The sequence below is a fragment of the Hydra vulgaris genome, chromosome 13 (assembly GCF_038396675.1).
Source record: "Hydra vulgaris chromosome 13, alternate assembly HydraT2T_AEP".
NCBI lineage: Eukaryota > Metazoa > Cnidaria > Hydrozoa > Anthoathecata > Hydridae > Hydra > Hydra vulgaris.
The window spans coordinates 1,079,657-1,097,120 of record NC_088932.1 but is presented as its reverse complement, the minus strand read 5'-3'; the positions used below and the strand labels follow the sequence as shown (position 1 = coordinate 1,097,120).

Below are 17,464 nucleotides of genomic sequence, written 5' to 3'. Positions count from 1 at the left end.
AAAGTTTTTTTTTTTTGTTAAACATTCTTTAGTGAGTTACTGTAGCTTAAGTGAAAACTTACTAATGACAAGTTTTATAATTGCGGTGTTTGGTTGACTTGTCCTTTAGCTACTTACCACTGCGTTGTGATTATAAAACCAACGTATTTAAAAATATTTATTTATAGAAAGTTTATATTAAAGTGGTGTACTGAAATTGTATTTTTTCTTTTTTTTAAGTTTAGCGTCAATTGTTGACAATTGTGTAACTTATACCTTGTTTAACTTTTTTGATTTTTGTATTATCAATTTCTTAATGAAAAAGATATTATGGAAAGTTTAAAACAAGTTTTGATAATTGATGCCCTTGCGAATATTAAGTTGTTTTGCAGAACAAGACTGAGTTTTTTTATAATGGCATCATCACTACATCAGTGTAACATGTAAATTAACACCACTTTGCATATTTATATTTTATGTGCTAAAAATATGTAAAATCTTTTAACAGGGGTTCATAAACACAACACTAATGTTCTACAGTAATTATGGAGATCAAGTGGTTTACAGTAAAAGTGGACATTCATATGATATTCCTTTTGCATATATTTTGGTTGGTGGATCTTACATTCTTCTTAGTCTGTTAATGATGGTAAAAAAGTAAATATAATTTATTTTAACATAAGAATTTTTTTATTTTTAAATTTTATTATCCTAAATTTAAAATAATTATTTTTTTTCTACTAGAAAATAAAATTTTATAATTATATACAGTTATGCTTTTAAAAAAATGCATAAGAAATTCTGATAGTATACTTACAACCAAGAGTTTTTTAGAAGGAGAATTAACTTATTTGTCATCCAATGCTTATATCAATCTGTAAGCTTTTATGTTTTAGTGCTAAAAGGTAAACAAAAAACCTTAAAAAAGTTTTTTCTGTTTTCATAGTGGGAACCTTGTTAACTTGGTACTGTTTAAAGCAATCATAGGAGATATAGTTATTTGCTAGACAACTTAAAAATGGTTGGTTTTGTATTGTTTAAAAGCAATCATAAAATATATAGTGGTTCACTAAACAATTTAAGGATGGTTTTGTTGTGATTAAATTTACTAATAAAGATTTAGAAAACTAAAAACTATGTTGAGAAAGGGAACTATTTAGAGATAAAATTTGCTTTTATGTTGCATAAATCACTTTTATTTTTAATTTTTGTTTTACTTGTATTAGTATATCAACAGAATATAAAGTATTGATATATTTGTTATATTCAGCCTGTCTCAAGGATTCACAGAGAGTGTTATAGAAAGTGGGGGCTTATTTTTATTCTTACTGTAACAAAGTATTTGCTGGCTGGGACTATTGTATAACAAATGAAAAAGCTGTTACTCTTAAAAACCATTGCATTACAATGATTTTGAGGTATTTATTTCATTAATATAAATACAAGTTTTGTTTAATTTGCATATTTTACTTTTAGATTTTTTTATGAATATGTTATTATATATATGTTATAAACAAGTACTGATTTGTTCATCATTCATGGTGAAATATTTAACTTTATGACATTCATAAACTAAATCTAACCTCTTTGTGGTGATTTTTTAGCATTAAAAGCAGTAGATTTATACCCAATAGGTTTTTATGCGTATTTTTAAAATAAGCTTATTTACCTTAATGAAAAACATATTTGAATTCTTGTTTTATTTTTTGTTTTCGATTTTCAAAGAGTTTTTTGAAAATACAAATTAAAAAATGTTTTTGTAATTTTATCAAATAACTGAAACAGTTAAGGATAAATATTATAAGGCAGCACTTGTATATTTAGTTAATGAATAATATGAAAAAGATCAAATGTTTTCCTCGCAGAGTGTTTAATCAAACCAAAAATCTTTTCATAAACTATCCTAAAAGTTTTATTCACAATATTCAACTCATTGTATAAAAGGTGAATCTGTTAAAATATTAGAATAAATGACTTGAAATTTTTGTAATATAGAAGTTTGCACACAGTTTAATTTTGTTTATAAGAGTTTGCTTACTATTATTGTTTTTGTTTCCAAAAAACTTTTTACAAGCCAATTCAATATATACATACATATATATATATATATATATATATATATATATATATATATATATATATATATATATATATATATTTTTTTTTTTTTTTTTTACACCTTTAGACAAATAAGAAAAATTCTACATGCATAGAAAGTTTTTGCAGATTCTGACAGAATAAATTTTTTTTTTTTCATTTGTTTTTCATAATTATGTATATGGAAAGTTTATTTAACCAAAAAAGTATAAAAAATTACACATTAAGAGCAGAAAGTGTAATGCCACACTCAATAGCATCAAATGTTGATCACTAACATTTGATGCTATTGAGTGTCAGGTGGCATTGGTTAGTTTACACCCAAGTTACTTCATCATTACTTAAATAGTTTTGTATGTTGGGCTCCATTTAAGTCTTTTTTTTTAAAAATTAGCATTAAAATTGTATTATTATTGCATTACAAACGTCTGTACAAATATACTTAAAATACTTTTCAAATGGTGCCTAGAACACAGAGTACCATTCATTATCTAAAAGATGAGGTACATGTTTTAAGTTTTTCTAACTACAGTACATGTTTTAAGTTTTTCAGTAAAATAATAATTAAAATGATTAAAATGTGCATTACACAAAAAAAAAAGTAAAAATTTTGTTTTTTACATATTTACATCATTTAAAAATATTTGGTTTTTATTACATAAAAAAAATAACAAAGTTAAAAGTTTTGTTTTTTTACACATTTACATCATTTAAAAATATTTTTGCATGTGTACACTAAAATATTTATAAAATAACATCATCTTTTTTTATTGTTTTTTTTTTTTATTAAAGGTTTTTTCATTCTATAAACTTTCTTGTTATGCTTGTTAATGGTTTCTGAAGTTCAAAAATCTATTTTAGTTTGGATAATTTGCAATGCATTATGCATGATTATAAGTGATACCTTGTGCACAACACATATTACAATAATTTAATTTAATATTAAAAAGCAAACATAAAAGCAACCAATCAGGGTAAAATGTAAAACGAAAATGGCATACAAGCTAATTTTTCTTTTTTAATTAGTCATTTCTCTAGCTTTGTTTATAAAATTATTCTTATTGTTTTCAGGCAGAATTAGCTGAAGAAAAACGGTTGGAGTTAATGAAAAATCGAACACGTTGGGATATAATAAAAATTTACTGTATGAGATCACTTGTTTCATTACTTGTTATGCTAATGTTAGCTGGATCAATATATGTCATCATTAAATCTGTAGAAGTTTCACAAAACATGGTAACAACTATATTTTTAATTTTTATTTAGTAAATATGCAATGAGTAAGTAATACCAAATGTACTTGAAAAGTTTAAAAATTTACTGTTAGTAAAACTATTTACTAATTATTAGGTAAAATTATTTACAAATTTTTCAAATATCAATTGTTATTTCCAGAGTGTTCAAGTTAAAAATATTATTAAAGTTTCCAAACCTTTTTACAATTAAAGACATTTTTGAAACATTGTTCATTTAAAATATTTATTTAATCGAGATGCCAAAACTGGGTATTGAATTGCAAATAACAGCCCTATATGTTATTATTGATATTATTATGACTAAAATTTTTACTTTGCTGTCTTTAAAATATGTTAATTACTAGTTGAGCTATATCAGCATTTTTTTGAAATGTTACAGTGTTACGATGAATTCAGAAAATAACTGTGGAACAATTTGTAGAACAATGGGTCCCCAAGGACAGTTTAAATTTTTGATGACATATCTTTTGTACCAATATAGATATTGAGAACCCTAAAACATCGAGAAAGAAATACTTGAGGCTATTGTAAAATATAACTTTCTCACTAAGATTATATTTATTTAAAAAGCAAAAGAGGAAACAGAAACGGGTCACGAAATCTAGTTATGTCAAGTATGTTAGCTCTCTCTGGTTGATATATCTTATAGGAACTTTACTGTAACGAACTCTTTTAATTAAGCCATTTTTAAATGATTATAGCTGTTGTTTGTGACAAAATTGACACTAAAAAAGTATGTAATGGAAACCATCAGGATTGTAATCACCAAGATGATAAATGTATAAATGGTTTCAATAGAAATAGAAGGGATATATAAATAATAAAGTAAAAATAGCCAGATATATCTATAGGAAATAATAAATTAAAGAAAAAAACTATACCATTTGCGTAGGAAACAAAACATATTTTTTGAGATAAATTAAAATATTGATACACTTTAGTAACAAAAAAAAAAAATACAAAAATTTATATTTCACAAAAAGCTGCAAGGACTTGTACAATACTTCTCAGAGACTTTTTTAGCCACACCCAACTATATCTGAACTTGTTCTTAGTTTGGCCTCTTTATTTTAATACTTTTAATAAAATTTTCCAATCTGCTTTTAACCGATTTTAGTAATAAATAATTATTATTATACTTACTACAAAAACTATTACAAATTAAACATTTAAAATACAACATTATTTGTGTAATATTCATTCAATGAGATACCTTGCAATGTATGTTTTTTTAAATTTAAAAGACAAATTATCAAATGATTTGGTTCTATAATGTGCTAGATAAGTTTGGTTATCAAAGCCAAGGCTTTTTGAGATTAACACCAACTTTATCAAATTTTATAACATTTTGTATACTAACTAAAAAAAAAACTATTACTTTAGGTTAAACATATTTAAAACAAAAACATCTGATCTAAAAGTGTAATGGTGAGTGATCAAACAATTGTTCTAAAAATTGTTCTAAAATAACCTATAAAAACTACAAATCATTTATTTACTTTAGCAGATGTTGCTCCTGTTACTGATTTGGGGCAGCATTTGTTGATGTTGTTGGAACAACTGCCTATGAGAAATATTTATTAAAATGTGTTATCTAATTAAAAGCTACACATTTAATGATTACATTAACTACAAACAGGTTTTATAATGTATAGTATAACACTTGGCTAGCAAGGGCAACACTCTTGCTGTAAACTAAGCCAAGTCACAACACTTTGAAACCACAGAAACAACATAATAACTACATACAAATATAAACACGTAATATTATAACACATAAGAGGCGTATCAACACTTTAAATTTACCAGATTTAAACACATAAACACTTGCAAAATATAAACCTATATAACTTTAACACATATATACACATAAATAATACACATTAAACAATCATGACACATAAAAATACTTAAATATATAAATATATATATAAATATATATATATAAATATATATATATATATATATATATATATATATATATATATATATATATATATATATATATATATATATATATATATATATATATATATATATATATATATATATATATATATAAGGAAAATTTACAAATACAACCTTACTTGTGCAAAAGCACATTACACACATAGAAACACTTCATATATAACATATATTCATAGATTTATGACCCATAAACACTTACAAAATATAAACCCATATAACCTTAACACATATAAACACATAACAAATAACACACATTATTGCATCATTTGACACATAAAAAACCTTGAATATATAAATTAAGATAGATATATAAATCAGAAACACTTACAAATACAACCTTATTTGTGTAATATTTGTTCAATGATTTACCTTGTAATGCATGTTAATCAACTTTAAAAAACAAAGTTATTTAAAATTTATCAGAAAATTTGTTACAACTGGGTTTTTGGAAGAACAACTGGCTTTTTATTAAAATCAAATGGTTTCCAGTAACAAAGTTTGTTTTGTTTAAACAATTATAAAAACATGGTGTTTAATAGTAAAACAATAATTGCTTTTAGATAAGTACAATTGTAAATACAACTTTGCTTTTGTATTTATAATTACAATTTACAGTAAATATGACTCTGTGTCAAACGCACACGAATGAGCAGGAGCGTTAAAGTAAACATTAATTAAAAGCGATGTGTAATAAAAAGTCAACGTACTTAAATTATATTAAATAAAAATTCAACGTACTTAAATTATATTAAAACAAGTTTCTTATTCCTGTCATTAAAAATATCAAATCTTTAAAGAATATTATTGTACTGTTTTGAATAAAACAGCAAGAACTATATGTTGGACTGGTTTACAAATTGATTATCGTTATTAGAACTAATTTATCAATTAATTAATTGGAATGATTTGTTTTCAAAGACTAGTATCAATCAAATTATTGGATGGATTTACAATGAATTAGTTTATTGATTAGTCTTTGTAATGAGACAATTATAATTTCAAAGGTTTTTCAAAGTATTTGCCAATCAGCTGGCTTGAAAACTATAAAACTTTTCACAAAAATATTGAATATTAAGGTTGATGGTGACAAACATGAATTTGAATTCACTAAACTTTTAATAAAATTCCAGTGACAAAAAGCATAACAAAGCATGTGTTGTTTGTTTGCAGTAAAATTTAAACAATTTAATTAAATAGTAACATTGTTTAAGTTTCTAAATTTTTAATTGATTATAATTTTTTTCACATTTCACATGCTTTAATTAAAACCATCTCTAACATATGTCCTGGTATTAAATATTTTAACAAAATTTGTATTCAAGTAATTATGGCTTGAATTTTTTGTTTAAAATGATGATCAAACATTTCTTAATTGTGAGTTAAGTAGAAAATAAAGTTTTTTGTTTAAAATGATGATCAAACATTTCTTAATTGTGAGTTAAGTAGAAAATAAAGTTTTTTGTTTAAAATGATGATCAAACATTTCTTAATTGTGAGTTAAGTAGAAAATAAAGTTTTTGCTTTCTTCACTACATGATCACTAGTCATACTGAAGTGGATGCTGAAGTGGTACTGAAGTAAGTGGATGCTGGACTTGAGTACATACATCCTTAACTAAGGCTTTCTTTACTTTAGAATTTAAATGCGACAGGTAATTCTTTTGTTACTATTATTATCAAAAGATGGGCATCTTTGCATTAACAATCAGCATCTTAAACATCATTCTTCCGCTTTTGTTTGATGTTTCTTGCATCTTTTGAGCAATGGAGTCCTCGAATAGAGCTTGCAATGTCACTTTGGAGGTTAATTTTTTTAATTTGATTTTTTTGTCATATACAAAGATATATATTACAGAGGAGTTTTATTATAATTATTAAAATTTTTTTTTTTGCAGAGCGGTTTTTATTAAAATTAGCATCTGTTGCTGTGTTAATAATTACTCTATATACTTCATATTCAAACAACGGATGTTGGGCAAAAGGTAAATAATTACTTTATCTAGAGTAAAGTAGTCTAATAACGCTGGTGGCTTATAACCTCATTTCATTTTTTAAAGTTGGCTCAACTAATATTGAGTGGAAACATTTAGAGAACCACTGTCAGGACTCCTTAGATCATTACTGACTAAGTAATGATCTAAGCATTTTTTTGTGAACTGTTTTTCATTTTATTGTCATTTTGGTTCTTCACAATTTTATACAGTGTAGAGAGCGTAATTTTGGACCAATAATTTTTTATTGTTGATCAAGTAAGTATCCACTTTATTTATATTTAATTAAATCAAATAATGTTTTATTGCTATTTTGTGTGTTTGTTCAAATGTGTAATTCGCTTTATTTCAATAATATTTGATTATTGCTTATTTTCAATAATATTTGATTATTGCTTATTTTCAATAATATTTGATTATTGCTTATTTTCATAATATTTGATTATTGCTTATTGGAAACTTAATGGAATGCTTTCTAATGGAATGCTTTCTAATGGAATGCTTTCTAATGGAATGCTTTCTAATGGAATGCTTTCTAATGGAATGCTTTCTAATGGAATGCTTTCTAATGGAATGCTTTCTAATGGAATGCTTTCTAGAGCTAATCATGCTACTTAATCAAAAAAAGATTTTTATAAAAGTGTAATATTTACCTAATAATAATCACCAAAATATAAAAGAGTATTATACTTCATATTCTAACAATGGACAAAAGATAAATAACTTTTTACTTTTTTTATCATTGGTTACCATTTACTAAAAACATATAAAATTAGTAGTAAAAAAAAACATTTACATTGATCGCTTACTTGTTAATAATATTTGTCACTAGAAAACAACAAACTAGTCTCTTTGACAATTTTTTTAAAACTTTCTATATTATTTTTGTCAATGCAATCAAGCTATAAATTTTTGTCAATGCAATCAAGCTATAAATTTTTGTCAATGCAATCAAGCTATAAATGATGATTTAAATTAAACAAGTTTAACAATAATTCTCAATATTTTAGTTCTGTAATTTTTATTTTTTGCAATCCCTTAAAAGTTTTTTAAATTATTTTTAACTTAGTGTTGGGAGAATGAAATAGGAGCTCAAATGTACAACTTGATTATTATTGATTTTATCATTAGTGTTGCTTTGAGCAATATTTACGGAAACTGGGAGAAAGTAAGTTTTTCTTTTGAATTTTACTTTAAAAAAAGTTGAAATATGAATAAAATATTTTTTGTGTATGTTTAGATATTTATGTCAATATAAATAAAACATTTTCTGTGTATGTTTAGATATTTATGTCGATATAAATAAAACATTTTCTGTGTATGTTTAGATATTTATATCGATATGCTGATTGTGGTTGCAACATAGGTCAAAGAATTGGAATGCAAGAGTTCCAGATACCTCAAAATGTTCTTGATCTCGTCTATGGACAATCTCTTTAATGGTTAAATCTTTTTTAAAAATAAAAATTAAGCAAAATTAGTTAAACATTTAAATATAAAATTTAACTCTCATTTTGTTTTATTTTAGTTTTCAAGTTTTTTTTATAGGATTGGTTCTTACTTTGCACCTCTTCTTCCTGTAATTGGTGTCCTCAGTTTAACAATTATGTTTTATGTTAAAAAGGTAAAAATTTTAACATCATTTATCAGGGTTTTATAAAAATGTTTAATTTTGTTTTAGATAAAGTAAAATTTAGGTATTCATTCCTTTATTTTTTTAAAAACCAAACAATTTTTCAAAATAGTTTGATTGTTCCAAATTAAAGATGTACAGTTCAAAACTTAATAAACATTAAAAGATGTACAGTTTAAAGCTTAAGAAACTTCTGAACTTATAAAAAGATAGAAAATCCATTTCTTTAAGTAAATTCTCTACATTACAGCTAATATGTTTTATAAAGCAATAATAAGACTTATTGTTGTTAAAATTAATAGTTAAATAATTTACTTTAGACATTATTTCTCTGTTTAGTGATTTTTTTTGTTAGCACAATGAAATTTTCAAATGCATGTATTAAAAATTTCATTGTAAATAAAAAACTACTGCCAAAAAAAGATAAATAAACCTGATCTACCTAATAGTGATGAGTGTATTTTTTTTGTGAATAATATTTTGAAATTGAGAGTCAATGAAGCACTTTGAAAACAAAGTTTATCAGTTAATTAAATATAGGTGGTATTGAAAATAAAAAGAAGATAAAAAGAAACAAAAAATAAATTTCTCTTGGATAGAAGAAAACTTTCTCTATCCAAAGAAATATAACAAAGTAGTTAATAATTAATTTGTAAACAATTTTTAAAATTATGAAACTAATAATATAAGACTAATTATAAAACGTAAATAAAAAAGCATATAGTATAAACAACAACAACTGAAAAACATTAAAATGATTTGAAACCGGAAGTTAAATTCTTTCAATGTTTCAAAATGGAGATAGAACCCTATTATTCTAACGTCACAAGTTATTGGGTTGGCTAAAAAGTAATGAGAAATTTTTCTAAAAGTTCTTAGAATGTTCTGTAAGCTTCAAGAAATTTCCATGATTTGAATATAAATAGGATATAAAACATTAGACCTGTCATAATTTTTACATTGCAATTTTATATATACCAGAATAAAGGTGTTAAAGCACTACCTGCTTTATGAGTTTTAGATTAGGTTAATTTAAGCATTGGCTGTTAAGCGACCCAATTATCTATTCGTATATATTTACTTATATATTTAATTATAATTCGTATATACCCAAAAACTATTCGTTTTTTGTAAAAAAATTTACATAAACTCCAAAAAGGTGCTGCTTTTGGTTTGGTGAGGCATACACAGCATTGCACATGCGACTTAACACAAAGAGATTATAATTTGTTTTGATCACTGAGCAACAGCTTGCGTTATAAAAGCTTTTAATACCCAAGCTGAGACTTTCTGACTGCAAAGAGTTTTATTCCAATAGCATTTTTTTTTGCCTAACCATTAGCAAGACAAAATCATGCTGAATTATGGTATAACCATTTATCTTCAATAATATATGGACCATGATGCTCCATTATATTGTTAAAGGATAGTTATGAAATTAAAGATAAAAAATAAATTTTTTTGGATTACTTTTTACCCTTCTCAATATTAATTGATGTTTTATTATATATATTTGTTTATTTTGACACACATAATTAAAAAAAAAGTTTGTTAAATGGTTTTTGTTGGAATTGAATTATTGTATGAAAATGTTTTTTATTGATAATTTATAGTTACAAACATTTTAAATTATTTTTTTAAAAGTGTTTTATTTTTTTTATATACATAAAGCAAATATACATAAATATAAACTTAAACTAAAAGCAGATTGCAATTGATAATGCATTAAAATTACAATGAATAATAATAGCAAGAAAAAATATAAATAGAGAGGTGCAATACAAATTTCATCTTCATTTTCTAATTTTTAATGGTACATTATAAATTTCAGTGGTCCATATCAAAGCATGTTTTAAACATTACTAATTTTATGCAAAATTTGCATTAAAAAACCAACCATGTTTTTGTAAAAAAAAACACAAGTTATGTACATAGCGTTTTTTGTATATGTGACATGGTATGCAATGTTTTTATTCAACTAGTTAGAAATTGATTTATTGTGTGATCTGATCCTCTGTATTACCTTACCAATATTTTATTGTATAATTTGGCTAAACTTAGTAATTGAGGATTGACTTGTGCCTAGTTTAAAATAAGCAACCTAGGATTGATTCATGCTTGATTATAAACTAAGCAACCTAGGGATTGATTCATGCTTGATTATAAACTAAGCAACCTTGTATTAATTTTTACCTGATTATAAACTAAGCAACCTAAGATTGATTCATACTTGATTATAAAGTATAAAATTATGATTGGTTAAAATATTGATAAACCTTGCTGACATTATGTAGGTTCGCTTTTTTTTTAACTTTTTATTCTTACCCATTTACACATTTTGTTTTTTTAGTAAACCAACAAATTCCAATTTTGTTTCTTCTGATTGCCTTTTGTTTTCATTTCATCATTTTTTTTGTTATTTGATTTATCAAGATTTTTATTGACAATGATATAATTCTATTGACAACTTCTAGATAAAATAAAAATTGTTGATATTTTTCACATGGTTTTTGTAATTTCAACAATTTGATAATCACATGGTTCTTGTGATTTCAACAATCTAATAATCAAATGGTTCTTGTAATTTCAACAATTTGATAATCACATGGTTCTTGTAATTTCAACAACTTGATAAGTACATGGTTCTTGTAATTTCAACAACTTGATAAGTACATGGTTCTAGTAATTTCAACAATTTAATGATTATGTGATTCTTGTAATTTCAACAATTTAATAATCACATGGTTCTTGTAATTTCAACAATTTGATAATTTGATAACTATTTTTAAACCAATGGATGTTTTTTAGTAGCTTCTGACTGTTTAAACAAACTTGAAATTTACGGGCCAAATAGTGTAGACCACCCCTATGTTGACCCCTTATGCTAATTTACTTTTATATCATATATATCAAACTGAAATTCATAAATAGCGCATTTATTTAATACAATGTACACCGGATGTCCGAATAAATGTTATTTTAAATTAATTTTTTTAATATTCTAGCAGCCTTTATTTTAAATTTTACTTAAAGGGTCCACATAAGGCAATTAATGTGGACCCTTTAAGTAAAAGTAAAAGACTTTGTAAAATTTAAGTAAAGTTTAAGTAAAAGGCCAGTTTAAATTAAAGACCCCAACAGCCTAATGTGGTGCCTGGACTCACATAGGAAACAGTGCATATTTTAGTTTTCTAAGATCTCAGATAGCTATATTTAAGTTAATTACAGATTTAAAACAACTTTCAAGTTAAACTACTGAGTTTATTTTACATATTAAAAAAGTATTAATGATAAAAAAAATATGCAGTTCAAAAATAAATACTTTTTAAAAAACATAACAAATCATCACAATAAAGAGACTAGTATAAAGAGCATCGATAAAGCATAGTTAAAGTTTCATTATGTGTGACTGGTTGTAGTTCTTGATTAGATCTCTGCTCCAAAAAGAGTGAAATATCACCCACATTTGTTTGTTTTGGCAAGTTGGTAATCACTTTAGCTTAAAGAAGTGTTATCTTGTATTATCTAAAGTAGACTTCCGCCATCACTATGTAATTATCTGTAACACTAACTCCTAAAAAATTGGCATCTGTAAATTTTACTTATCAAACAGATGAATGCCAGCAGCATCAAAACCTTTCTTTGCTTTGGTAATATTTGCAGTAATGCAATAAGATTCTGCAAATATACCAGCAACATGTTCTTGAGAAACAGCTCAACCAGGATGATTTTTCAGTCAAGATGTTTCTATTGTATCATAATGCGAATTCAAAATTTTAAAGAATGAAATGTCAAGTGGCTGTCTGTTGTATCTGCAGTATGATGGAAACACTAGCAGAATCATGTTATCAGCCCTTGTTTTCTTTGCAGAACAACTAAATTTCGAAACTGGCTAGCATTTCCATCTTGGCTAGCATGTCTCTGGCTAGCATGCATGCATCTGACTAGCATGTCTCATCTTCGAAACTGGCTAGCATGTCCAAACTACACTTGATTTTATTTTTTGTTGAACAATCTTGAGAAAATAATCAAACCAATTCTCCAAAACTTATTCATTGATGCATCTTGAATTGTTGGCATTAACAATGGAGTTTGGTGGAGCATTGTCCTTGACTGAACTTCCATGTTGATTGTTTAATTTTTTTTGATCACAAAATTGATAAACTAAACATCTAATATCCAAAAGAGTTAAACCATACAATTTTGATTATATTTCCAAGATAACATAACAAAGTTCATCTTCTTAATCACTAGTCAGAACTGTGCGGCATTCCCCCAACTTCTCTTCCAACTCCAGCTTCATTACTAACTTTCTTCAAATGGCGTGACGAATGTGACTAATTAAGTCTAAAGACATCTTCCTAATGTGAACCCGGGTCCACATTAGGATGACACAATTAGGATGCTTTTTTATCAAGAATACATAATAATGGATTCAAAGCTCTTTCCAGGAAAAAAAAGTTGGTGCTTTTGTCAAAGAGAAAAAAGCTGATAAAGCTTGCAAATAGCCTCCTATCTTTTAAAAACTTTTTTTACCTAACTAAAATTTTTTTTTTTTTGCAAATAAAATTGTTAGTATATTTTAGCGCTAAGTAACCAATAAATCTTTAACATAGATAGCTGTCGGTTAGGGTTTATCCATAAAGTACGTACACTTTTTTTTTCCTCTCCCCCCCTCCCCCCGCATTTTGTCATATGCTTTTTTGAGTACCCTCTGCCTCCCTAAAGGTACCTACGCTTTTAACCTACCAACCCAACATTTTATGATATTTTTTAAAATTTAGTGTCTCCATACTTTTATAATTGACCTACTGCCCACACCTTCTAATATGCGCCATTTACAGACCCCCTCTTCCTCTTTGAGCATATGTACTTATGGACGATCCCTTAAATAAAAATAGTTTAAAAAAATATCTTAAACCAAAGCCAAAATGTCACTGGGGTTCACACTTGGACTGGGTCCACATCAGTCTAATCTACATAGATTTTAACATAAACAAATGTAAGCATCTCTTATGCAATGTTTGGTTTTTTTCAAGGATTGTTAGCAAAAACCAAAATTTAGTTGAATGTGTAATTACTTTAAACATTCAGATGACATGATAGTCAGACTGATATGGTTTTGAATGTTCTGAACTTCTGTTAATACTGTAAAAGTTTACTTTTTGCAAGCAATTCATGCTCGCACAAAGTAAACAATAAATGATGATGAGATGATGATGATGATGATGATGATAATAATGATGATAATGAGGAAGATGATGATAATAATGGTGATGATGGCGATGATGATGAAATTCATCATTGTTTAAGAGGTGCTTACATTGTTTTTATGTTGAATTAATGTTTAGGTAGTAATGTCCTTTTTTACTGCAGTATGGAGTAGACGTAAATCATAAGGTAAAGCATGAATGGCGATGATGTTTATCTGACGGGATAAACTGTGGTGTAAGGGCAAATAGTTTTAATGGCTACTTTTTTAAAAGTTTAATGTCTGAACACATGTTCAGACATTAAACTTTTAATGATAGATTTCATTATTTTAAAGCATTCTGCGTTCTGCAAATGGCTTATTGTTGTACATTTTGCAGATTGATGTATTTTAAACTGTTATTGACATTTTGATCTTTTTTTGTTTAAATGTGAGAATGATTTTTACTTTTTGAGTTCTAGTTACTTTATCTTCAAAATAATTTTTTTCACTAATAGTGCATGCTCTGACAGTTTTTACTTTTTGAGGCTTTTGTTAAATAATTTATTCTTTTAATTTAATTTCTTTAGCATTTTAGTTATAGTAATAATGATGATTCAAAAAATTATCTTAAATAAAACAATATTATTTTTTTAAATGAATTTTAATTTATTTAAATGTTTTAAAAAAAATTCAAACTTTTCCTTAAAGAAATAAAGCATACATTTTTTTATTTTAAACATCATTTTACTGATTGAGTAGATTTAAGCTTGAATTATTTTTTCTCTTGTTTCAGATAAGTTTGATATACAACTGTAAACAGTCTTCTACTTCATATCAGGGAGCAAGGTCCAATTACTTTTCACTCTTCTACTTTTGCTCAGTTTCTTAATGTGTACTGTTGCTGTTGGATGGGGTTTAACAAGGTAACTCATTTCATTCAATTCATTCAATATAACAAATAATATATATATATATATATATATATATATATATATATATATATATATCAGGCCTTGTTACGAGATTTCGCGGCATAGCGAAAAGGCGTAACGCATTTCTAAGTAACTTAACTATGCAAATATATTGTATTGTTTGAAGTTATATTGCGTCACTAGCATCTTTTCAATTACCGCATTGTAATTAAAGTTATTTTATTAGCGCATTAAAAATCATACAAACAGTTTTTTTTTCTCACTATATCAGATCACTATAGTTACAAATATAATCTAAGTTCCTATTTGCATTTTTTTTCAAATATGAACTAAATTTTATTATGAAAAAAATATTTTTTCATAAAACATAAAATAATATTTGTTTATTTTCTTATAATTTTACAGTTGGTTTTTGGTTATTTTATTAACTGTTAATAAATTTTTTCTTATTTATTTTGTAAACTTTTTTTTAATAATGTTTTTAAACAGTTTTTTTTATTATTTATCAGTTACCGATAACATATTCGTAATCATAATTTATTTTCATAAATTAAACGAACGTCATTTAAACTTTACGTTGTTGAACTAACAATAAACAAAATATCTTATTAATAAAATATTTACATCAAAATAAACAGTTAAGTTTTAGAACTATTATGACAAAAAATAATTTTTATATTTAAAAGGAATTTATATCTTAATTTCTTAAGATAAAACTTAAAACACTTTATTCTTTTTAACAAATTTTTAACAACAACAAAAAAATTATTAAACAAACTGTTTCTTTAACAAAATATCTATTAGTTTACAATTGCGGGTAATCCTTACTTACTTAAGACTTTTTTTTTCTGAAAAAACGTCACGTTAACGACATGAAAAGGTAATTTAAATATTCTTAAATATAAAAGTTTTTGCGTAGCGCAAAACTGCTGAAGGCCTGATATATAAATGCAGCCCCACGCCTCCTGGGGCTTGATGCCTTTCAGAAAAGGTGCTGCACACCTTGTATCACCATGAATACAATGGTTTTTTTTACTTGGTCATGGTTTTTACCATGTTTTTATAATTTGCACATTATATTTTTTAATATAAGTATATTTAAAAGCATCTCAATTAATAGTTTAAAATTAACAATTTTTCCTGTGTCACTTTCTTAGTGTTTATGTTTGATTCATTATCATATTTTTGAGGTGCATTTGTTAGTTCTGCATTGGATGTGGTTTCAAAATCCTTTGAATGGATAATTTTTTATGTTTTCTTTTTTTTTTTAATAACATCTTCACTTCTAACAAGGCTGCAAGCAACCACTGTTGGAAGTTTATTGAAGAGAAAAGAAGAAGTTTATAGAATACGATAACGATTAGCAGACAATTTAAAAGACTGAAAATTATATGAATCAGGAAAACAAGATGAAGGAAGCGAGTTCCAAAGAACTGATGTTCGTGGAAAAAAATAAAAAATAAAGAAAAGAATTTTTGGAGCACTTAGGAACAGTCACAGCAAAAAGGTTGAGAGTTAATTGAATGATAAGTAACACAAGAATGAAATTTAGTAGATGGCACAAGAGACGCTAGCTCTTTAGAACAGCGCCCACTATAGTATTTATAGAAAAGAGAAAGAGGAGCAACATTATGGCAATGCGATAATAGTCGGAGGTTGACTGCAAGAGTAGGACCAACTATGTTTACAATGTAATTTTGCACCTTTTCTAAAAGAAAAAAGGCATCAATGGAAGATCCTCCCCAGATATGACAACAGTATGCGGTAGTGGTAGAGCGCTCGCTTCATTAGCGAGAGGCTCCCGTGTTCGGTTCCTACCACGTCCCTGGTAGTACCGTGCTTAACTTGTTTCTCCGCACAGCGGCCTTGTTTGTCAAGGTTCGTGTTTTGAAGTTATAAAGTTGAGAGAGTGTTATAACCACAATTAAGTAGCCTTGTCGTCTGTAGTGGCCTTTTCAGCCCTGGGAAGGTGAATTAACAAAACAAAAAAAGTATTCAATACTAGGACAGATTTGAGATTTATAGAGATAAAGAATAAAATCCTGCGTAAGAAAGTGGGGAGTACAATAAAGAGATGCAACCTTAGCAGATGCTAATTTTGCAATCGCGCAGCGGCCTTGTTTGTCAAGGTTTGTGTTTTGAAGTTATAAAGTTAAGAGAGTGTTATAACCACAATTAAGTAGCCTCGTCGTCTGTTGTGGCCTTCTCAGCCTTGGGGAGGTGAATTAACAAAAACAAAAAAAGTATTCAATACTAGGACAGATTTGAGATTTATAGAGATAAAGAATAAAATCCTGCGTAAGAAAGTGGGGAGTACAATAAAGAGATGCAACCTTAGCAGATGCTATCTTTGCAATCGATAAGACATGGTTTGCCAAGAAAGATTAGAAGTAATAGTTAATCCTAGAGGATGAA

The 17,464-nt window shown here is 26.2% G+C and overlaps 2 long non-coding RNA genes across 2 annotated transcripts; both read left to right on the top strand.

The window, feature by feature from the left end:
• The first annotated feature begins 475 nt into the window (after nt 1-475).
• LOC136089191 (uncharacterized) lies at nt 476-6,986 on the top strand. The gene is made up of 4 exons (XR_010642845.1): nt 476-636; nt 1,250-1,397; nt 3,148-3,312; nt 6,936-6,986. It is a non-coding gene; the product is annotated as an uncharacterized LOC136089191 (long non-coding RNA).
• A 1,851-nt stretch (nt 6,987-8,837) lies between these two features.
• On the top strand, nt 8,838-15,040 carry LOC136090190 (uncharacterized). The gene is made up of 2 exons (XR_010643235.1): nt 8,838-8,914; nt 14,911-15,040. It is a non-coding gene; the product is annotated as an uncharacterized LOC136090190 (long non-coding RNA).
• Nucleotides 15,041-17,464: the final 2,424 nt, after the last annotated feature.